Source organism: Emys orbicularis, chromosome 7 (genome assembly GCF_028017835.1).
Source record: "Emys orbicularis isolate rEmyOrb1 chromosome 7, rEmyOrb1.hap1, whole genome shotgun sequence".
In the NCBI taxonomy this organism is placed as follows: domain Eukaryota; kingdom Metazoa; phylum Chordata; order Testudines; family Emydidae; genus Emys; species Emys orbicularis.
In genome coordinates this window covers 85,376,087-85,401,393 of record NC_088689.1, presented here as the reverse complement: position 1 = coordinate 85,401,393, position 25,307 = coordinate 85,376,087, and positions in this window count along the sequence as shown.

Below are 25,307 nucleotides of genomic sequence, written 5' to 3'. Positions count from 1 at the left end.
GCAGTCTCCATTGTCTACGTGCTCTCCCTGAGAAGTTTCCATTGTAGACAGTTCCTGGGATAGTGGATTCTCTTTAATGGGCCATCAGCACATCTGGCTACTCTATTGTTGTACCTGAAAGGCTGGATGTGGGTGTTCCCAACCTCACAACATATTTCAGTAACATATGCAGCAATATTTTAACCTCACATACAATGATAGCACATACAATCCAACAGGATATTAATGTTCAACAGATCAAGACTTTTAAAATGATACCTCACAAGGCATACTGCATACAAAACATATCATAATTATGTGACAGTGAATTTGAGAGTGAACTTCACTCTAACAGGGAGAAGTGCTCCAAGGTCTCTGGACCCTAAAGTGTGTGCTTCCTGGGAGTAGGGGTAAGGGAGATTGACCTTGAATATGGGGGTTCCTGGGTGTAGCTTTGAGTGCCACAAACCTTCTCCTGTAGGATAATCTGAATCTTTGGATGACAGAAAATGGAAGGGTAATGTGAACAGCCAAGCCAGAAAAACTAGCTCCGAGTACAAAAAGGTAAAGAGGTGTTTCTGAGAATGCAGACAAATTTGTTAGGAGACAGAATTAGCCCAGAAATAGAAGGGTTGCAAGAAGGAAGCACTGTCCTCATATGTGACTGGGAGAAGAACATGGGGAGTGGAGGAAGGAACAGTATATGGAGCAGGTGGCTGCCTCAGTTCCCCATGACAAATTTTAGTGTCCAGGGCAAATACTTTGCTTCCCGTTCCCTCCAAGTACCGAGTACAAAATACTGCAGAGTACTGAGTGCCTCTCATCTCCCATTGAAGTCAACTGGAGTTGAGGATGCTCAGCCTCTTTCTCGGTGGGTGGGTGGGATTCTGACCCCAAGGATTGTAAAGGGATGGGCAACCAAGAGTTGACCCAGAGGGTGTCAGGAGCATCTCAAGGGAGGCTGGAGAAAAAGTTGCTCATCTGGCAACAATCTGCTTTTCTCTTGGTTCCTGCTAAAATGTCCATCATGCAGCTCTGCTTAATTTTCACTTCCTTGCGTGCTTTCTCTGTGACTCATGAGCAGACACAAGGTATTTGGTCTCATGCCTGATGCTGGCTTGGCCGTAAGACAAATTGCATAAGCAAAGCAGCTTAAAAGGTGCCATTAATGGCTGATACAAGCCAGAGGGAGAGATGCTAAGGGAGAAAGTGACTAGGAAAAATTCCACACCTCCCAGGAGGCTTGGGTGGAACCCAAGAATTCTGATAATTTATCAGGGGGAAGGGTAATCTGGCCTTGTCAGACTTGCTTTTTGCCACCTCCCTGAGTCATACTGTCTCCATGTTTTCAAAAGCTCTTTCTATTAGAAGCAGAGATTTCATTGGGAGGGTTTCCTGGGGGCTGAGCCCAGCATGATCTGATAGAGGCTCCACCAGTTAACAAACTGCTGTCCTCTTCAACCCAACCAAAGGTCCATCTCCCTTACCCCCACTCCCAGGAAGCACACACTTTAGAGCCCAGAGACCTTGGAGCACTTCTCCCTGTTAGAGTGAAGTTCACTCTCAAGGCAGATATCTATTTGATCCTTTGGTTTCTCTACAATTCTTTCCCCTCCATCATATTACTGTGGTTGTGCATGAGTGACCTGGGGAAGCTAGACATTGGTGAGGAGCTCCGGTACCTTCCAGAGCATTGCTTGCCCCTGCTGGCTGCCTCTTTGCAGTACCCTCTCCAGCTGCCAGGCTTTTAGAAACATTCTCCCATGTTTCTCTGTGATCTCCCAGTGCCCTCTTCTGCATACTGTAAAGGGAAAGAGACAGAACTGAAGCCTAAGTCTCATTTTACGCACACAAAGATGAGCAAGGAGCCAATGAGCACAGCCTATTGAGAGCAGTCTTCACAGTCCTGCATCTCACAGCCCTGTCACCAGCACTTGAAGGCCAGCAGTATTAACAGTTACTGAAAGACAAGGAGTGTTCCTCACCAGCTGGAGACTGTCAACTCTAGCAGCTCTGAATTTGTCAAGAGAGAATAATTCCCACAACATTATCTCACCTTTGTAGTTTGGGGTTCTAAGCATTCTAGATACCAAGATGCCAAGGTATAGAGTCTGGGTGCATTTCTGTCTGCTTGCAAGACATTCACAGATGAGATTCATGTATGGTGGGCCTGGATCTTTAATCCTTGGGTAGCAGGGATTTCATTTTAGCTTCATTTGAAAGGTGCTAACAGTTTGCTCTCTCTCAGAATTATTTAATTTTGTTTGCCTCTGTATCAGAAGATGCTGCCCCCTCATCCACTTGGCCAAATGGTGCCTATTACCCCTGTTCCAGTGTAGTTTAGAAAACCTGCCTGAGCAGCAGTGAGTTTACATGCCATAGGAAAGATCAAGATCCTCTCTTTAAGTGAATGGGAGCAGAGGATCTACTCAATACTTCGAATAGAGAACATTTTCCTCATAGGTAAGAAAAAGTAACCTAGAGGAATTCTCTCTCTCCTAAGAGCTTCTACAAACTTTCACAATGTAGTCGGTACAGCATCTACCAAGGAGTAGCGAAATCACACTTCTATAGCTCTCTGTCCACTTAACCTTTCTATTTCTTTCTCTTCCTTTGCTACTCTACTCTCTCTGACAGCTTAAGTTAAACCAGTTTGAGTGCCTTATATTGAAGTACTGATTCAACCAAATTGGATTGTAAACTCTGTTAGTTAAATTGTTGAACTTCTGTATGTAGACAAACCCTTACGTATCCTCCTGGCACCTGCTTCAGTAGCCCAGCAAATAGCAATGGTGAAGACAGAAGGCCCAATTCTCAGTTGTCCTACACTTTGTGTAGCTATTTAAACCCAATCAGAATGGTTGTTTTTCATATCCCCTTTGCCCTGCCCCTGGGGCAGTTCTTTACATCTGTGCAATGGAGAAGCAGGCACAGAGTCATTAGCATGGCGCCTGCTCCACTTGTCTGTTGTGTTAGTGTCGGTTGTCTTTGGCTATGTGTATGCCACTCTTTGCCCTTCCAGTGTATTGAGTGTTGTTTTTTAGTTTGCACTTAGCTGATGTTTCCGCTTCTGTACTCACTCCTTATAAAGGTTTAGAAATGGCTTCAGAGTAATCCACAAAGGTCAGAATGTATGTTTGGAGCTCTGAAAACCTGACCCTGCTTCCATTTAAGTAATCGGCAACACTGTCGATTTCAGTGGTGCGCAGGATCCAGCCAACAGGCAGTACTTTGAGAGGAAACTTTAAGTGAGCTTCAGGAAAAAATATCATTCCCTTTTTATTTTTCCTAAGCCCCGTGCCCACTTTTGCAGCATAAGTTCCTGCAGAGTGCCTGAGCACCATGCAGCTGCTTTTCACGCGTGCTGAGCTTCCACAATTACAAGTCTGCTACTACTTGAAGTCAGTGGAAGTTGCCTATGCTCAGCAATCCTATAACTCATGCTCAGTAGAGCTCAGATTGGGCACCAAACACAACAATTCCCCCAAATCATTAGCTACTTGGAAAATATCTCAAGTGTCTTGTCCAAAGTCAATGTCAGAGCCAGGAATAAAACTCGCATCTTCTGGCTACTGATCGTGTGCCTTAGCCGCAGGACCAGACTTCATCTGAGACAGAGCAATGGGCTCAGCTAGATCTCCTATTAACACGTTCTTGTGTGGCTTTGTTTTCCCACTTTAGGTTGATGAAATAGTCACAAAAATGGGTAACCTCTCCTTTGTGGTGCCCAGGGTTCCTCAGATGCTCAGTGCAGAGTAGGCTAATGCAGGCAAGTAGCAACACAATCAATAATTACATGACCACGTTCACCGGAGCTGTCCCAGTGACATGATGGCATGGTGCCAGCCCTCACCCCCAAGCTGTTGGAAGAATAGGTGTTCCTGGAGCTCCCCGGTCAGTTTTCTCCAATAAAAGGAAACTGGAAGCTATTTGGTAACTAGCCAAGATGTTCATGTTGAAAGAAATAAGGAGGTTTTTTAAATCAACAGATGAGTTTTCCCACACACAAGTGCAGTCTTACCCCCTCAGGATGTGGCATAAGACAACACCCTGGCCCATGAAGGTAAGACTAAATTCCTCTCCTTCTCATGCCTTGAGAGAGTATGACCCTCTCCTAGTCTCAGTTGGAGATTTACTTGTAGAACAGTCAAGGGGAAGCCCTGTGTTGAGTAACCCCAAAGAGTGAATTCCTCTCTTCACCCAGGAGAGGCTGTGTCCCCCAGGTGGTGCTGGGCAACCACTGATAGACAGGACATGAGAAGCCAGAGTTGAATGCACATTGATTTGAGAGAACCCCTCTTTCCATTCTAATACCCTTTGCATTTGCTGAATGTCACCTCTGTCAGCCCTAGCAGCTGAGGCCACTTTCAGAGGGAGATCACTACAGTGTGATTGCTTGCAGAGAGCCAGGCACCCTGCCGTCCTGGAGAAAAGGTTATGGCTGAAAAGGAGCTCTGCCATCATCAGGAAGGCACGAGGAGCTTTGTGCCTCTCCTCCTTTCTCTCCTCCCTTGCAGAACTCAAAGGACTAGCGGACTGGATCTTGCAGCCTTTCCTGAAAGATGAGCCAGCCACAACAGGTTATAAATACCCCTTTTATTGCTCCTGCAGGGGCGGGAACACAGCAACACCCAAACCCAATCCCTTTAGCTTGGCTCAGCATCAAGTGACATGATGCTATCCTTTAGTCATTTCACCTTTTGCTCGCAACAGAGGGCCAGATTCCACCATAGCTAGGAGCAGAGTCTGGCCTGGAGGGGCAGATTCTGCCCATAGCTTGCTGGATGTGAAGGGACGGTTGATAGCAGAATCAGTTCAATCAGGACCCCCGGAGCGCTCACAGCGTAGGGTGTCCGATTGGACTCAAGAGGTGGACAGAATAGACCAAGGGGGTGGGAGGGTGAGCTGACAAAATGAACTGAGTAAGGGGTGCTAGGCCCACTAAGGTTACCCTGCTCTTCTCCCTCATGGATTGGAGGAAACCTTCTGACAACCACCATCCCCAGCAGAGAGTCCCAGTGCCCAGACAAGATACTTGCACTGGATTTGACCCTGAGTGTCCTCTTACCCCTGTGTCTGGCTCGCCAAAGGACTGACTGGAGAAGCTGTCTTACCGCAGAGGCACACTGCTGATTGGTGTTAGGAGACCTGTGACGAGGATGGATGCCCCTGCTGGCAACAGGCATGTCCCAAAAATGACCAGATTTCCTTTTAACATCTCAGGGCAAGTGAAGCTAGGATCACAGGCTTCTCACTGCACTAAAATTATACTGACAAATAGATGCACAGTGGAAGGGGGGGACGTGGCGGTGGAGACCAGGAAGGGTCTGGGTTTGGAGCTGAGGGCGGTGCCTGGCAATGGAGAGGAGATCAGGCACAGCAGAAGTCAACGAAAACAATGTAAGCTTCTGAGATAAACCCCACAAGTCAGGAAATAGAGTCAGGGCTGCCACTCTGTCTTTAACCCTTCCCGTGCTGCCAATGTACATGGAGTGAAATCCTAGCCACCATTGAAATCAGTGGGAGTTTTTCCATTTATTTCAAGAGGCCAGAATTTCACCCATGGCAGGTATCATCCCCCACTCAGATCTTCGCTGTGTAGACAACACAGTGCAGCCTTTTGTAGCTCACTGCCAGATGAGGGCCTCACTGGACACATTTCTTCACAGCCAAATGCGATCGAGTTTCCAATTCTCTGTTCTGCACCCAACCCCCACCATTTCCCTCACGTGTTTACTATCTGCCCTTCTCTTTTACACTGCCTTTCGAGTCCCCATTCTGGCTCCACTTCTTGAGCCATAGCAGAAGTTGGGCTATTGCTACTGCCACTTCTCCAGTCTGCACTAGGTTATCTTTCTTACCCATTTATTAATTCTGGATTTCCATGTGAGACAATGGTCTGTTGTTATTATTTAATATTTACATTAGAGGAGAGCCTAGAGGCCCTGATCCCTTTGTGCACAAAGACATATGAAGACATTGGCTCTGCCCTGAAGAGTTTCCAATCTAAGAGGTGTGGGGGAGAAGAACACAATAAAATAAAACCAATTTTTTATCTAAATATGTATATCAGCAATATTTTTTCTGATATTTATTATAATGTGCACATGTAGCAATGCCTGTTACTGAGGTTGCCTAACACTTCCCACTATGACCACTTTTTCCAACTGCTTATAACATTGCCAGCCTGAAACCATTGAACCTGAAATGTGTACTGTCACAGATTGATCTGTTGCCTCTCACCCCTTGCTCACAATTTCTCACAATTCTGGGTTGAACGTGTTGCTTCTAGAATGGGTTTAAAGGAGGTTGGCTGTTGGAATGAGAATCACTAATAAGTGATTAGTGACCACCTTGTTTGCTGGATCAGTTCTGATAGATTATCTGTAAGGAAGAATTTGGAGGGCTGCTGCTATGTTATCTGCATAATTCCTCAAAATGTGGATGCTCTTTCTTTTTACACTTGTATCTGCTAGTGATTATTGACATCTTGTTGGGAGGTCTGGCTGGAACATATCAGACCCTGCCCCATCCTGTGACATCACAGCTACCACAAGAGCAGAGAACAACCCATAGGGGCTGTACTTAGCGGTGTTTTGCTTGTTGTATTTAATGGTCTCTTATGTTTCCCGTGTTGTATCTCTAAGAATATCAAACAATCTTAAAAACAACCAATCACATGAGAATAACCCATTTCCTGAGTCCCTGTAGGCTGTCACCAGCAAGGCTCCATGGTTATTTAACATGGTGCATGCTGGGACATTGTAGTGAACCAGGAGCTAGTGAGTGTGGTCTATAGCGCATTTTAAATGGCTGAGGCTGGAATCTATGAGTCACATGGCAAATGGCCCCGTTTGTCTGGTGTGGGATGCCAAATGCCCATCTTACACTTGCTGCTTGAGTCATTCAGAATCTAATGGTATGTTAGAGAGAGAAATCAGATGTATGTCTCCATTAAGAGCACATAAAGTAACCTGGGCCTGATTCTCATTTGCATTAAGGCTGCATCACACCACTCTGTCAGGTCACAAATTAAATTTGTACCCACTTTACGGTGCAACCTTTGCATTGCCAGAGCAGCATAAAAGGGCCTTAATGTAAACAGGAATCAGGCTCATTAATTCTGAACATCATAGTGGTTGAACTGGGGCATTAATGTGCTAATAAGATGGAGCTGTGACAGCCCAGGGGCTATGTCTGTGTCAACTTATGAATTCCATTTTTATTTTGTGAATGTCTGTTGTATTTCAACCTCTATTTTGACTGTTATATTTAGTGGACTTTGAGCATTCATGCTGTAGTCGGAACTTGACTCCTAGTGCAGAGACTGTGCCTGGAAAGTGGTGACAGAGCAATCCAGGGTCATCAACGTCAACAACTCTTCCCTACTGAGCAGTGGGGTTTCAACTGGCAGGGCTGCTGACTTTGAATGACTCTTCCCAGAAGTTTGGTCGTGGGATTGTGGGGTTGGTGCATGGAAAATCCCCTGCAAGGCCAGAGAAGAGTGAGGACAGAAAAGGTGTCAGAAGCTGAGAAGAGGCATACTTCCTCAGCAAAACGAGCCATCTTACCACCAGAAACAGAAGACCTAGCTGGAGGAAGTGAAGGCAGGAAGGCCTTGCCCCTCCCCCCATTAAAGGATCTACCAAACCCAAAGACTCACAAAAGATCAGACCAAGGGTATTAAATTCAAGAATGTGGTGTTTTCTACAGATCTGTAACTCTTCTGAGCAATCTAAGACTAAAGTGTGTGTGTTTAGGAAATTCCTTTGCTAAGCCTGTGTTTCCTGGCTTTACTGAAGGGATTAGTTGAGAAAAATATAGCTCGTATAGCCAGGTGAACACTGGAAGGAATGTGCCTAAGCAACTGGAGGCTGAGGAGGGCTGAGATACTGGTTCCAGGATCTTGGCAGCTGGGCTGCGGGGTCCCACTATCCAAGAAGGGTCTCAGACACTGGGCTGTGTATCTGGGTGTTTGCCTGCGAGACCCAGAGCTAGGGATAATGACCAGTCACTTAACAGCACTTCAGATTCAGCAGTTGCCATCACAGATTGGAGTCCGCACAAAGAGATACAGACTGATCCAGGTGATAATAGAGGCTATATTAAGTTTGTTGAATTGTATTCCTAACTCTTCCTATGGTATTCCCATCATGTATAAAGAGCCAAGGAGTGAAAAGCGTAGAATTGTGCATAACTTTCTTTTTTTTTAAAGTTGTGGTTAATTGCACAACATTCCGAAACACTACGAGTGCAGAAATAACTTCCCCCTACATCCAACTTTTCTTGCTGCTTTATTATGTCAATATGTATGAATAAACTGTGAGCTTGACAGGATGGCAGTGTCAACATGGGAGATTTTTTGCTTTGTCTGTCTTTAGATCATGTGTTTAATAAAAATAGTCTTGCTGGCTGATGTGTGCTAAAAATGGGATTTTGAATGCACTTAGCATTGGCTTAACTCTAATCCCAGTGAAATCAGTGATAAAACTCCCCTTCATTTCCATGGGAGCAAAGTTAGACCAACACTGACTGCTTTTGAAAAATCTGACCCCAAAGTAATATAAAAATATTCATTTTGATAGATATAAGAAGGGAAGGTCCTTATTAGACCAAGTTAAAAATGCCATTTTTTCCCTTGCAAAAAACCTGAAAACAAATCAACCAAAAAAAACCCCTGAAAATTTTACATTTTGATCATTTTTATTTTTCATTTCATAGCTCTGCTCCTCATTATTAATTGTGTGTCGCTCTAGCAGCATATTAGGCACTATGAGTGCCTAATACGTGTGAGTTAGTTACTGTAGAATAATAGATCAGCAGTTCTCAAACTGTGGGTTGGGACCCTAAAGTGGGTCGTGACCCTGTTTTAATGGGGTCACCAGGGCTGGTTTAAAGTTGCTGGGGTGGCGGGGCTCAGGTTACAGGCCCCCTGCCTAGGGCTGAAGCTCTAGGGCTTAGGCTTTGGCCCCCCACACCAGGGGTGGCAGGGTTTGGACAGGCTCAGGCTTCCGTCTCCCCTCCTGGGGTTGCGTAGTAATTTTTGTTGTCAGAAGGGGGCCGCAATGCAATGAAGTTTGGGAACCCCTGGAATAGATCCTTCAGAGAGGAGCTAAAAGTTATATAGTCTCTGTGCTTCACTACCCATTTCAGAGTGGCAATGGTTAGTTAAGATAAGATCTCCACTCTATTTTTTTTTTTATCTAATAAGAGGTACAAGAGAGTGGAAAATACTAGTCTTTTATTCTTTAAATAACAAAAATTGAGCCAGTCACATGACAGGCACGAACAGGATCAAATTACAACAGAGATGTAAAAATTCAGCAGCTCTGAGAATATTGGGAAAAGCAAAATCTCTGTAAAAGTAAATATGGGTTAGGGTTTCAAGGCAATGTGCCAAATTCACCCCTAGCGTATTCACTGTGTGCTATGGAGTCCAAATAAAAACCGATATTCTCTCTCTTGAATGATAGCCCTGGATTTGCAAGTTAAGCATATTCTGGTCAGAAGGGGGATCCCACACAGGTTGCAAATAATACCACATGTATCTGTGCTAGAATGTGGATTTCTGAGCTCTTTTTTTTTCTTTTTCTTCTTGCAGACGAACAGCTCTTGCGACTGCAGCCCTCTATCTATCCCCGCAAAGTAAGTATAGCATGAGCAACAACAGTCCAGGCGTGTCTGCACCACATTGCCGAGGTGCCCTGAACCTTCAGGAATCTTCTCTAGGGCAGTGGTTCTCAATCTTTCCAGACTATTGTACCCCTTTTAGGAGTCTGATTTGTCTTGCATATCCCAAGTTTCATCTTCCTTAAAAATTACTTGCTTACAAAATCAGACATAAAAATACAAAAGTGTCACAGCACACTACTACTGAAAACTTGCTGACTTCCTCATGTTTACCATATAATTATAAAATAAATCAATTGGAATATAAATATTGTACTTACAATTCAGTGTATAGTATATAGAGCAGTATTAAGTCATTTTCTGTATGAAATTTTAGTTTATACTGACTTCGCTAGTGCTTTTTATTCCGCCTGTTGTAAAACTAGGCAAATATCTAGATAAGTTGATGTATCCCCTGGAAGACCTCTGCATACCTCCAGGGGTACACGTACCCCTGGTTGAGAACCACTGCTTTAGGAGACAGAGTGTTATTCACTTTCCAAGTCCATTCGGTCCTCTGCCTTCCTACTGAGTTTGCCAACAATGATTTGACTGGTCCACTTTTGTAATGCTGGCTTCTGTCCACAAGAAAATGGATACCCTAGTGGAAATTCACATAGGTTCTTTTTGAATTGTTCATTTGGCTTCCATTGAACAATTCAGTGGAAGACAAACAGGCCCATTTAGCTTGTTCAAAACCTGTTTGGCCACCTGGAAAAAGAGTTCAGAGTAGCAGCCGTGGAAAAAGGGAGCTTTTTTAACTGGACTATCCTCTAGGGCTGAGACCAGCTCCTTTCAGAGAAGTCACTGGGTAGCCATTAGATGGCAAATTAGGTGGCATTAAATGTCACCATAAACTGAGGCCAGATTTGTTCTGGTGCCCTACAAGTGAGTGTGCTCTGTGACTCATTATCAATCAACCAAACTCATCTAGGCTCCCTGATAGGCAGCAGACGGTAAACCTGATGAGTGAAGTAAGGAGGATTGGGCATTTCACCCTAATTTTCCAGGACATTCATAATGGTCAGTTGACCACTCTGTGCCACCACATGCCATCCAGAGAATCCTTCTATGTTCTCCAGCTATTGTTCATGCCAGAGAGCTGTACAAGTACAAATACAGGCAGACCACCACCAACATACACACACCAACGGTATTTTTACAGGTTTCTAAAATTATCCTTTTCCTCTACCTCCGAGCCCTCTACAATTGCCCATGGGGTATTAAAGCCCCTTAGCTTTATCTGCAGAGGGAGTTAAAAAACAGTCTAACAAGAATACCTCTCTCAAATATTTCTAAACTAGCTCATTTGTAAAATGTGGTATATGCACACAATGTGGTAGAGTGGGATAAAGGTTGTCTCAGCATTCATTTGGGATGATTTGCATAACGCATTCTCTTGTGGCTTTGATGTTTGTGAGTAATGCAGCCATCCTAAACTTGTGCTAATAAGTCTCTGACTGGATGCTACAGCACCACGTACTGTATAAATCTCCAAGGGCTTACATTTAAATTGAAGCCGGTTAAGGAAGACAGAGCTAAATTTATCACTAAGGCTTTTAAGTGTTTCTCTCTATTTCTCTTCCTCTTAATAGGTTTTTTTTTCAAATGTGTTTGCATTAAGTGATTCATTCTGGAATGACCCATCCTGTTTGGAGAAGAACAGGAACTGAATGGGTTCTGGGTGCAGCTTCTGGAAGGAAAAGTACCTGGTCAGGGTGCTCCTGGAAACAATGCTGAGTGTAGCTCCTGAGAGGAGAGAAGCAAGGGCTTATAGCTCCAGACCAGTGAGTTAAGCATGTGCTGTTTCAGAACTCTTGCTTTTTGCATGGAGCCCTCTGAAGCATATGCACTGGGTTTACACTGAATGATCTTGCGCTAAATGTGGTCTGTAAGCACAATCCTCTCCTTCCCTGTTCTGTTACATGAAAGTCTCACTGTGTTTCATCCTAAATTAAAGAGGCAGAAAAGATGTAAAATATCTAATTATATATTCACAGACTGAGGCTTTTTATGACTGTTGCATAAAGCAAACAATGAAGCACCCAAGGAGCTTGGCAGCAGCTGAGACAGACACCTCTCCTGGTGCTCGTTCTTGCTGAGTGTCTTTTATGGTGAGCTGAGTCAACAGGATTCATACCAAGCGTACCAAGAGAGCTCCCAGGAGCCTCCTAGTATGTATACCAGGGGTGACTGCATTATCTTGCTCTAACAAGATTCCTGCTGGTGGAGCCGGAACTGCACCCACTCAACTGCTGTTTAAACAGCAGCACCTGCTCTGTGTTTCTGTCCCACCTGAGGCCTCCATAGGTGGGAGGTTTAGAAAAGAGGCTTGGCATCTCGATTGTGAGCAGTGCTAAGAACAGGTCACATTCCCACTGGAGGAGAGTATTCGAGGGCTGCCTGTGTTATGGGGTAGAATAGAGAACCCAGTGCAAAGCAAAGAGAGACGTGGCTGGCATAGTCCCCCGGCTGATACCAATCGGTATATCTAGGTTTTTATACTGTTCTCACCACCCTAGTATCAGTGTAGAGAAACTTTCATCTTGTTCTAAAGAGGCTGAGTAACAAGTTGAGGGAGAGAAGGCTGCAGAGAATCACATGGGCCAGTTGGCCATGCTTTTCAAAAAGAGAGGCTTACATTTAGGCTCCTAGAGTAAAATTCACCAAGAGCCCAACTTACTTAGGAGCCTTTCAGTGGGACATAGGCTCCTGAGTCAGTTAGGTGCTTTGGAAATTTTTACCCCCTAAGTTTTCAGAAGTGCTGAGTACTCACTGGGTGTGTCTACACAGCCAGTTGTCATGAGCCTCCAAGTCTAAATTGACAGACTGAGGCTTGCACTAAAAATAGCTGTGTAGACAACGCTTTTAAATTGCGGCTCAGGCGGAGCTTGGGTTCTGAAGCCTATGGTGAGGGATGCCACCCCCCATCCTGGGCTTCAGAACCTGAGCTCCAGTCTGACCCACAGCATCCATACAGCTATATTTAATGCCATAGCACGATCTCAAGTCTCAGGAGAGAATTTTTGCTCTGTACATGTTCACAAAGATCACTTCATCCAACACTGAACACAGTCACCATTGGGCTAGAAAAATCATTACAGTAATGTTACTGTCAAGCTAACTAGAGTGGCTTATGACCATGAGTGCCAAGCTCAGAACAGACTGTTAAGCAACAGGGCACAAACCCCAAACTGGTTGTGTTCTACATTTAGGTTTCACCAACGAAGTATCAATTGTGAACTCCTCAAGCACTACAACAGCCGTTAACATGGAGTCACAGACAGTCCCTTTCGGCACTCGGGTCTATCTAGCCACCTATGCAAACTTGCCTTTGTGATAGATGGTCCCTTACACCAAAAATGACAACCATATTCAGGTTACTCCCAGTCACTTACCCCAGGTCAGTTGTACTTTATCTCTCTCCACAAAGACAGCACCTGTAGCCAATCCTCTAATAAACCAACTAAAGATTTGTTAACTAGGAAGAAGAAATGAGAGTTAATTACAAAGTTAAAGCAGGTAAACATATATACACATACAAATGAGTTACAGTCTTAGGTTTCAAAAGGCAATAGAAGCTGCTGTAATATGCAAACTCTATATGTCCCTTACAGCTAACCCAAGCTGAGTGGCTTGGGGATCCCTTGCTTATGCTTAGAAATATTGCCTTCTCCAAATTCCACAGTGATACGGTTCCGTCTGGTCAGGGACTTTTATTCCCTTCTCCCAGAGCTCTCACGGATGCAGCAAGTGTTGGTGCCTGCCTCCTTTTCATGGGTGTGCGGGGGTGGGAGCGCAGTCTTCACTGCCGTTGTCCTTTGATGTTTAGTGAAACATCAAAGGACAACGGCAGTGAAGATTGCGCTCCCACCCCCGCACACCCAATGGCTCATTGGGTTTCAGTTGGCCTTCTTGTGTGCAGGACCAGCACTTTACATTAGTTAACACTTCTTTCCTGTTTGGTGAGTTACACAATTACAGAGCTTTACAAAGCAAACACTCCATATAACTTCATACCACGGGCTACAGATGTTATAAGTGAGATCAATACATGCAGCATCCTACAAGCATTTCATCAAATCTAAACACTCAACATATTCTTAGCAAATTAACATCTATGCTAACAATGCTAGCACACAGGTGAGCCAGACTGGTTTCTAGCTATGCTTTTATCAGTGTTCAGTGTAGGGTGAGCAGACAGCAAGTGTGAAAAATCAGGACGGGGGTGGGGGGTAATAGGAGTCTATATAAAAAAAGACCCAAAAATCGGGACTGTCCCTATAAAATCAGGACATCTGGTCACCCTAGTTCAGTGAGGCCTGGGGGGCCTTGGCATGAGCTGGTGGCTGGTCTGTCGGCATCATAGTTACCTAGAGGTTTAGGAGAGGAAATGAAGATCCGTGCATAGAAACTGCATCATGACCTAGAGGGCCTGGGATCTCAGGAGACCCACTCAGATGGGAAAGCCTGAGCATTAGCTATAAATACTCAAAAATATGACTGACTACCATGACATAACATTAAAAGGACATGCTGTGCCTGCCAGTTTACAGTACAATCCGTCCATGGAGTGTTCCAGTAAACCTGGAAGGAGTTATGGGACAAAGTGACCACAGCCTCTGAGCCTGGGGGGATCAGTGTTCTTCAAACTGATTGAAAGTTTGCCAAGTACAGTTAGTCCTCTTGGAATTAGACCACGCTCAGTAATTCCTTGTGCATTAACTGCAGCCTCCTGAATTTACTGTTCTGATAGCTCACAAGTGTTTCATGCAATTCTAGATCTTTGGTCCATGGTGCAGCTACATCTGGCTGAAACTGAAATATGTTTAGCTGAACGTGTTAGCAGTTTAAACTGATGTGAGGTTCCTCCTTCTTCCATCAGGCTGATTACTATGAATTCCACTGCCTTAATTTCAGCTCTCTGCGATTCTAGGAATAGGTCCTTGATTAAATGCTCAGAAACTAATCTATTTTTAGTGATTCAGTTACAGTACAGTATACTAAATATAGACATGACCCCAAATCAAAACCCTAGATCCCAGGTTATGGGGGTGCTTTAGATCCTTGTCCAAATTTAAATTTTGTTGCTTGGGCCCATCTCTAATTAAAGCTAATGGGCCAGATCCTCACCTGACATACCTCAGCATTTACACCAGGTGCAGATTTGGTCCAATGGCAATCTGAGCGGCTGCAAAAAGCCTCTTCTAGCTTCTTCAGTTCCTGATTCCAGTTTTAAGATGGCAATACTGAATAAGGCCTCAGGTCAATGAGGAATAGAACTCTCTAAGGAGCGGCAGAGCAATTAAACCTTTGGGTGGCGTTTGGTGTCTGAGAACTCTGAAATCGTAATTTGGGTAAGTTGAAAATGTTCATTTACATGCAAACCAGCCCAGTGGTTTGCTGTTGACTTGGCATTGCTCACTCTGCTGGAGATGTTGCTATCGCTGATGCTGTTAGGGTGACCAGATGTCCCAATTTTATAGGGACAGTCCCGATTTTTGGGTCTTTTTCTTATATAGGCTCCTATTACCCCCCACCCCCTGTCCCGATTTTTCACATTTGCTGTCTGGTCACCCTAGGTGCTGACCTCCTTTTTGCAACAGAGCAATGCTGAAGCCAGTTAAAGGTAATAATAATAAATTCCCCTCAAGCTGTGAAACCTGAGAGACTGGGACCTGGCAGTGCAGAGAACTTTGCAGAAGCCTCATGACCAGACTCGTTTATACCCTGCTCCCTTGGAGCTAAGGAAATGTTTTATGTGACTAGCACTTGTGGTGGACCAATAACCCTGGAACCTGAAGTCTTCTAATTTGCCAACTGACCAGCTACTATACATCATAGCGAACAGCAATGTAAGCTTCTCCTACACCTCCCCCGGTAGCAAATTGTCTTGGCCCTGACCAGGTGGTCACTTGTAGGACTGATGTGCTCTACGGACCATTCAGTCATTGGCCTCTCTGCTGAAACTCCCAAGAAGGACACTGGTCTACTAGGAACCCTGTTGAGACCCACTAACTCAGTTCACATTGACTAATAACTTTCAGACAATATCAGAGGGGTAGCCGTGTTAGTCTGAATCTGTAAAAAGCAACAGAGGGTCCTGTGGCACCTTTAAGACTAACAGAAGTATTGGGAGCATAAGCTTTCGTGGGTAAGAACCTCACTTCTTCAGATGCAAGTAATGGAAATCTCCAGAGGCAGGTATAAATCAGTATGGAGATAACGAGGTTAGTTCAGTCAGGGAGGGTGAGGTGCTCTGCTAGCAGTTGAGGTGTGAACACCAAGGGAGGAGAAACTGCTTCTGTAGTTGGATAGCCATTCACCGTCTTTGTTTAATCCTGATCTGATGGTGTCAAATTTGCAAATGAACTGGAGCTCAGCAGTTTCTCTTTGGAGTCTGGTCCTGAATTTTTTTTGCTGTAAGATGGCTACCTTTACATCTGCTATTGTGTGGCCAGGGAGGTTGAAGTGTTCTCCTACAGGTTTTTGTATATTGCCATTCCTGATATCTGACTTGTGTCCATTTATCCTCTTGCGTAGTGACTGTCCAGTTTGGCCAATGTACATAGCAGAGGGGCAATGTTATATATGCCATCATGTGCCAGCAATGCCCCTCTGCTATGTACATTGGCCAAACTGGACAGTCACTACGCAAGAGGATAAATGGACACAAGTCAGATATCAGGAATGGCAATATACAAAAACCTGTAGGAGAACACTTCAACCTCCCTGGCCACACAATAGCAGATGTAAAGGTAGCCATCTTACAGCAAAAAAAATTCAGGACCAGACTCCAAAGAGAAACTGCTGAGCTCCAGTTCATTTGCAAATTTGACACCATCAGATCAGGATTAAACAAAGACTGTGAATGGCTATCCAACTACAGAAGCAGTTTCTCCTCCCTTGGTGTTCACACCTCAACTGCTAGCAGAGCACCTCACCCTCCCTGACTGAACTAACCTCGTTATCTCCATACTGATTTATACCTGCCTCTGGAGATTTCCATTACTTGTATCTGAAGAAGTGAGGTTCTTACCCACGAAAGCTTATGCTCCCAATACTTCTGTTAGTCTTAAAGGTGCCCCAGGACCCTCTGTTGCTTTTTTCAGACAATAATGACTTGCAGTCACTGCGAGCCAAGGTTGGGGTTGAACCAGGGCTTTAAGGTGAAAGGCTGCATAATGCATCATCCTGGCAAGCTGCCCAGACACTAGCCTCTCCAACACAGCTCCCTTTTTTCTCGACTCATTACCACCCCCCTGAGTTTCATAGCCAGTTCCCGGAAGGGTAAAGTAGACTCAATCTGATTTTTATTTTCCCTTTGTGTCTCTCCCACTCTTATGCTGAGTGCTGCTATCTGTCTCTGCTCTGAATGGTTCCGTGGGCAGTCACTTGCTCTGTGTCACTCTCAGCGTACTTCACCTATGAACCAGATTATTGCCTTTAAAAATGGAGACGTCCCTTCCTATAGACATTTCCATTGGGTTATTGTAAACTCCCTCCATGGACAGCTCTGCTGGGAATGATCCCAATATCCAGTCAGCTTTGGGAATTTGTATTGCATGTTGATAAAATAGCCCCAAATAGCTTCCAGAGGCTGGGTGATGTTGGAGGGTTCTGTGTTTATTTCTGGGAAAAGTTTAAAAAATACAGTAGGTCACACTGTAACTGAACAGGCCATGTGGTGTAGGGGGGAACGGAATGGGGGGAATGATCACTCACCCAGTGATCTAATCTTTGGTGGTTTGATGAATTCAGCCTCTTTCTGCTTGTGAGCTGCTTACAACGTCCAGGAAGTTATTTGATAAAAAGAACGAGCCCAGCTTTACAGCAGGGAGATGCAGAGCTGGCAGGGAAGGAGTGCTCATACAGCCCTGCCAACGCCTTATTTTCCTCTGCCTTCCAAGAACAACACTGTATTCCATTGCCTGCCGCCCCCTCAGCTGGTGCTGGGAAGAGCAGCTGAGTTTAGCTCATTGTTCCTGGAAGTAACTGAGATTCTGAGCGTTCTCTGCCGTCAGGAACTGCTTGCAGAGAAAAAACGAGCAACTCTGAATCCTTCTCCCTCACTAGTGCACATATAAAACTGCATCAAAAGAGACCACGTAGCTGTTCTCAGGGTCCTCACAAAATGCACAGGGCTCTCTCCCATAAGCCTGGAATTTGGGAGCAATTAGTATATTCAGACTATAATGTAACATGATGGACTCAATTCATCTCTGGGGTAACTCCAGCGAGTTCAGTAGAGTTCCACCAGGGCCAATTTTTTTTTCTTTGTTCAGCAAATTGAAGTACCGTCAGCTGTTCAGCCAGTCCACATGATCTGCTAACCAACTATTCCACAAAGTCTGTGTTTGAAGAGAGACGGTGCCTTGCAACACAGAACAGGTGGAGCAAGGGGCCATTCAAATGCGACTACCCCAGGAGGTGGACTCCTCCTGTAACAGACAGTTCCATTGTGACTACGCCCTGGGGATACTGGAGAGGGGGGTATTCAAATGTTAATGCTACTTGAGGACACAAAAGATATTAATGCTACTTCATACCAGGCTATTAGGGCCAAATCCAGACCTGGTGTGAGTGAGTGACTCACTGCAAACTCCATTGAATCAAATGAAGTTGTAGTCACTTCTATCAGGTCTGAATTTGGCCCATAGGTGGATGGTTTTGGGAGTCATGTGAGCTGGGTTTGTTTCCTGGCTTTGCCACAGACTTCCTGTGTGACCTTGGGCAAATCATAGCACCACCTGTTGCTTCAGTTTCCCCATTTGTAATATGGGCATAATGATACAGAACTACCTTACAGGGGGGACAGTGAGGATTTATTAATGTCTGGAAGGTCCTCGGGGGAAAGCACTATAGAAATACAAATTATTACTATGCCACTTGGGAGGTGCTCTCTGCAAGGCTGCTCAGTTCAGAGTCAGGGATAGAAGAGCTGTCTCTTCAGGCTGGCCCAGTGCTCTAATTGAGCAGCCGCGTGAGGGATCTGCAGTCCAGTCCCCCACACTGTCCCTGAGTTTAATGGCTGCAAAGAATCCAACTGGGTCTAGGAAAAAAGAGTGCCCCAGGTGACCATTAATATAGCAGCTGCAAAAACCAGAGAAGCAGCCAAGGAAAACTGTAAGCAAGGAGAAAACGACATAGCACAGTGGTTTTCAACCTGCGGTCCCTGGACCCTTGGGGGTCTGCAGGCTGTGTCTAAGATTTCCAAAGGGGTCCACACCACATTGAACATTTTTTCCGAAAATGAAAAAAAGTTGAAAGCCACTGACATAGCAGAAAAGTGGAAACAGCAGAAAAAATTGTATGGGATGGTTTCATATCAAAAAAGGGTTTGTTGCTCCTTTTAGCTTCAATACAGAGCAGTAGCAGAGAAAGCTTTAAAAGGAGTGATCAGTGAGGAAGTTAAAGCTAGAGCAATAGATTCCTTAGTTCCTGGAACAGAGTCTGGCAGGAACAGGTCTAGTAGTTGGGGTATGAGGACATTTTTCCTAAGGTAGAGAGTCTGCAACAAGTACTGATGGACAGAAGAATCTGGCACTCAGATACCGCGGTGATGGATGGGCAGTACCAAACCCAGAGACAGACTAAAGACAAAAAATTGTGTCTTCTGTTGGGAAGGCTAGTCTTTGATGGAAGGTCAAGAAGAGCCAAGGACGGGAAAGCCAGAGAGCCCTGCTGAAGTGTATGGCTTTCCAGACATCTAAGCCTAGGGCATTCAGGCCAGCTGGGGGACTGATGGCTGAAAATTGCTCTGGGGCAAACAATGGCAGATGCCCTGTCTTGGTTAGCTGTGGTGTGGAATGAGGGTCCATCTGTGGATACTCTCATTGCTGCCTTCCTTGGTGTAACTGGTCTGCAGAAGAAGAGCTCAGGAGGTATTGCCATATCATTCACTCTGGGATTAGTTGATGGGAAAGTCCATGTTCAGGAGGGAGAAAACCCACTCTGGTTTAATTTTATATGCTTAATACCTCGCTCCCTGCCCCCTCCACACACACATACACAATGTCAACATGGAAACTTGCAGACATTCAGGTTAAGGCTCTACTTTCAGCAGTCCCCAAACCTGATGGTGTAAAGCTGCACCATACAAACATTCTCCGTGCTCTGGAAGCCCTTCCCCAGAACACAGAGAACCAGCTGCATGGATACTCCTTTCTCCTTCTGCCTGCTGTACAGCCCATTACCAGAGAGCAGGCTCTGTGGGCTAGGGTAATAGCAAACTCTGCCCTTCCCTGTGTTCTGGGGATGTGTGTATGGCCCAGCCAGTGGCATTTGCATTACGATGCCGACCGCCTCAAACATCTGCTGTTGCTGCCGTACTTGGGTTCCACTGACCAGCTGAGAAGGTGCCATGTCAGACAGGGCTTGGTCTCAGGCTCTGGTGGTTCTTTGACTGTATGGTTCAGCCCTCCTGTTACATGCAGCCTCCTCTGGGTCTGTGTGAATTCTTGCTCTTGATGCGCTTCGTTGGGACCCTGACACAGCACTGACTGTGGTGTTGAGGAGCCTTTCAAGTTTCTCTCTTCGGCTGCCTCGATTCCTGGAATCGGCTCAGGCCAGGCAGCAGCTTGAAAAAACAGTAACCAGAAAAATAAACACCCTTCCACTTGATGCGTTCCTATAAACGTTGCTGCAAAGGGAAAACCAGAGCAGTGCAGAAGAGCTGAGACATCCTGTGTGGTGAAGAGGTGCTGGCAGCTGAGTCAAACTCACAGAACTCAGCTAACTCAGAAAAACCCACCCATCCCTACACACTGCTCCAGATGCAGCTTCATCCATATGCTATTATCATGGGAAGGGGAGGGAGAGGTAGGGGGCAGCATGACAGTGCCTGTCCAAAGTAGCATACCAACTAGGATTTCCCTGCAGGTCTGTGTTCTCACATGTTGCCTATGGTAACAACATGTTGCTGCTCCTTATTGCTGAGTAACAGTCTCTGACCTCTGCTTGCTCTTTTGCCAGTTAGCTAGAGCTAGACATGCACACACGGACTCACCACACCACTAAACCAGTGACACTGTTCACAAAGCCGAGCAAAGAATTCCAGCCAATTGAAATGCCTATAGAGTTATGAATGAGTTGTCATTTCTCATTTTTCAGGGGTGGATGGGTATGTGGATTAAAACCAACTTTTTTTGTTTTTTTGTTAATAGAAATTCTGGAATCAGTTGCTCCCTGCTGAGACTAAAACCCTGCTACAGTATTCTCTTTCATAGAAAGCATGACCCCATAATGCTAGTACAGAAGAGCCTCTTTCATACTGCCATGAAATGAATCTTAGAAATACCAGGCAGAGAGTTTTTACTATGACTGATATTAGAGGAGCACCTACAGTACCCTACAGAGACTGGGGCTCCATGCTCCATAGACACATACTGTGCCCAAAGCTCTTACATTCTAAATAGGCAAGACAAACAAATGGTGGGAGGGGAAACAAGGCAGTTGGGGTATGTCTACTCTGCAGCTGGGAGCCAACTAGACAGACTAGTGCTAAAAATAGCAATGTGGACATTGCAGCACTGACTAGCCACCTGACCTCAGACCCAGGGGGACAGGTGGGTCTGAACACCAGTGGTTAGCCGGAGCCATCACTCTGGTTAACTATCCACTGCTGCTATTTGTAGCATAATAGCTTGAGCCTGTCTCCCCAGACTCGAAGGTTTGCTCCCCATAGCCCTAAGAAGTGAAGCTATTTGCCTGAGGTCATACAGCAGACTAGTGGCAGAAACAGGACTAGAACCCAGGTCTCCAGAGAACCAGCCAGTTTAGCATGAAAACCACCTCTCAATGTAGAGTTAGAGTGTGTTTCCAAAGAGCACAGAAACTGAAGATTCATCTCCTCCCACCTCAAGGCATAAATATTGTAGCAAATCTGCAGACCTCGGTCTTCGCGACAGCCGCTCAGCGGCATATCACGAGCACTCAGAACTCCAGGGCAAGTGGGGCTAAGAACTCAGCCCTCCAGTTCCAAAAGGCACAACCCTTCTACAGCTTGAGCTAAAGACCACTTGTGTACACCACTCTTTGAAAATCTATAGCAAAGCCATGCTCTCTGGGAAGACCTCTCTAGAAAATATACTTATTAAAAGCTAACTTTCCATGCAGCAAAATCTGGATTTTCCCACCTCCCACTGTATCATGGGTTTTCCTGTGGGTTTTAAGATAGATGAGCTGGGAAAGAGAATAAAAGGTGCCTTTATAAAAGTGCTAGTGACAGGTTTGGGGCAGCTGCTGGGAAAGCACCCAGTTATAGCAGAAACATACTTGCATTCTCACCAGCACAGGAATATTACTGTGTTCAGGGGCAGTGAGCACTTGACAAGTTTCACAACCAATCTCTCTTTTCAATTGCTCAGACATTGCTCAGATTCCTTTGGGGCAGGAACTTTCCTAGCCTGGTCTTGGCCCAGAGGAGAATAGTTTGTGGGGGGAGATGGTTGGTTGGTTGTTTTGTTTTTAATGATGGAAACATGGTCTGCCAGTTTTGAGCTTGTGAAGATGTCTGAGAGCTTCTTGCACCAGTTAGTAGTAGTAAGATTAGTGATACCGTAGCATCCAGGAGCTCCAATCATGGGCCAAGACCCTGCTGTGGTAGGTGCTGCACAAACGCAGCACAAGCCCAGAGAACTGTCTCTGGCACCAGATGGGGAATCTTCCTGATGCTAATAATACCATGTGAGATTCCCCCAGTGCCCACCTTTGTGGTGACCCGGCATGAAGTACGTAGAAACCCAAGCTCCCTCCCTGGCTTTAGGACTGTGCTGAGAATGAAGAGGGGCCCTCCCTCAGGCAGCTGCCTGTTCCCTTCCTGCTCTTTCTCTGCCTGTCCTCAGCAGACAATTTCTGTTTCTATTTTCCCTTCACCTTCCAAAACCCTCAGATGTTTCCTTCATTTCCCCCCTCCTGCTCTTTCGGCCTCTCCTCATCCTCTCCCTGCTTCCCTCCAGAGTTTCTCTTGCTCCCTCTAATATTTTCTTCTTCCACGAACCCCCTTCAGTCCTTCCCATCTCTCTCCCCCTCACCTAGTTTCCCTCTTCTCCCCACTCTCCCATCTCTCCCAACCACTCCGGATGTCCCTTGCTCCCTGTCTTTCCTTTTCATCCCTTTCATGCCTCGCCCCCTTGAATAGTCTCTTGTTCCCTCATTTTTCCCTTTCTCCCCCACTCCCTCAGCAGTCTCTCTGCTCTCTCCCCTTAGCCCCCCTTCTGCCTGCTTTTCACTATGGCCTTTGCACTTGTGTCCCCTGCGCAACGAAGAAGGAGCAAGTAGACTAAACAAGAGGCTTCTGCCAAATCATTGCAGAGCTCTTGATAAATTCAGCACTTCTGCTGCTCCTTGTTCGTCTGGCAGCATGGCAGGCAGCCCAGCATCCTGCCTCCCACTTGATGAGCTCACCAGGAGCTGTGGTAGTTTATTCTAAGAAATCAGCTAACATACAGTACTGAGTAGAGGCACCCCTCCCCTGGGAGCATCAGCAGAATTAAGATGTTCAAGTGAGCTGTCTTGGGGATTACACAATCTTATCACCTCCTGCAAGGCCTTGGAGAACAAGGCTAGCACTGCATGCACTGAGTCACACTTCCCCCTGAAACAGTTCAAGTTCCTTGACTCACATCCTCTCACAGGAGCGCTGCTTTCTTACATCTCTGTAGCCAGATGCCCCAGTGCAAGCACAACAGAGACAGAGAAGTAAAGGCTCCTATTTGTCCCCATTGATTTTAAGTCGAGAACCAGTCCCCCAGGAGCCAGTACACAACAGACCCGTTCATTGATCTCATGTTGTGGAAGGCAATAAAGATTGTTGGTCAGCCTATGGGAACTAACACGAGTTAGCTGAAAATTTTCTGCTATGCTTTTTACTAGGAAATAGCCCTTTACACACCCCAAAATGATAATGCACACAAAGGCACAGACTTTAGGACAGGAAGTTTATTAACAGAGTCATCATCCTGCATAATCTGGATATAGCATGATGAGTGGAACTGGAGAAAGAGGGTCAGGTTACACGAGGGACTGCATTTGGTGTGATACCAGGGGCTCAGGCATGCAAACTGAGCCAGGCTCTTGCCAGACACACACATACCTCTCAGCAGGTACACCTCTACGCTGATATAACGCGACCCGATATAACACGAATTCGGATATAACGCGGTAAAGCAGCGCTCCGGGGGGGCGGGTCTGCGCGCTCTGGTGGATCAAAGCAAGTTCGATATAACGCAGTTTCACCTATAACGCGGTAAGATTTTTTGGCTCCCAAGAACAGCATTATATCGGGGTAGAGGTGTAATAATGGCTTCTATGTATGGTCAGCAAAGAGCGCCTTTCTACACCGCTGTCTCTGTCGACACAGCATGTGCAAGTACCTAGCATTGACACAGTGAGTGGTGCAGTGTCTGTTGGAGTTGCTGTTGCTCTTTGGTATTTTTCTTAAAGCCCCAGCTCCTGGACTCATGTGATTAGGTGAGAATCTCAGCTTTCATTTTTATTATATATACTATATTATATATATAAAGATATTTCAAGCTGTTATGATTGCAGAGAAAAGCATGTAGGCATGGCTGTGTGATGGCTTTGTATTGCAGGAAGAACCTGGGTGGGGCCTACACGTGTTGTTTACACTGGCAGTTTTGTGGAATCTCCCACCAGTGAAAACACTAGTACAGGCAGGCCCCTGGTGTTTTTGCCATCAGGTTATCCAGACCTGCTTTGAGAAGCCTGGCAAATTCAGACTGGAAATAAGGCACACATTTTTAACAATTAGAGTAATTAACCATTGGAACAATTTACAAGGTTCGTGGTGGATTCTTCATCACTAACAATTTTTAAAACGAGACTGGATGTTTTTCTAAAAGATTTGCTCTAGGAGTTATTGTGAGGAAGTTCTACAGCCTGTGCGATACAGGACATCAGACTAGATGAGCACAATCATCCCTCCTTGCCTTGGAATATGATAAAATCTCCTAAAACCTGTCTGCATAGCACACTGCATAGCACTATTGCTATCAGAGCATAGGCTATAGCAGGAGATTTCCCAACAATTGTCACTATAGACACAGCCCAGGTGTTCTTGTAAATTTTGCATCATGAAGCCAGGGCTCAGGGTAGTTCAGTTCTTCCTGTCTCAGAATTCATTATAAGAGAGTTGGCAAAATGGACCGTCCTTTCTGATGTGTTGAAGTCTAACTTAACAGAGCAGGAGGGAGTACATTCAGTACTTATCTGAGAACATTGGAAGGATCTCAAGGAAAGAGCTGGAGAATGAACAACATGCCCGGCTGCTTCTTTTGTGAGTTTGCTTGTATTTTGGCTGAAGAACATGAACAGGTAGTAGCATTATATTCAGAATCTTCATTGATTACTTTTTTTTTTTTCCAGCCTTAGAAGAGCATGTTCTTGAGTAAAGATTTCCTCACACTGCCCAGGTAATAAGTAGTGACCTGGTTTAGTTTTCCAGGAAGTTCAGCTTTCTCTATGTAAGTGTGGTGACCAAGCTGTGAGTTTAAGTACTGGCAGTCCTATTCTCACTTGCAGATTACATGTTACTGGGAATCGGAGTAGACTTTGGCCTAGGGTGAGGTTATGGTGTTCTGCCACTCTGGCAGCAGAGATGATAGAGGAAAGGGCTATTTGCCAGCCAGCAGGAGTGT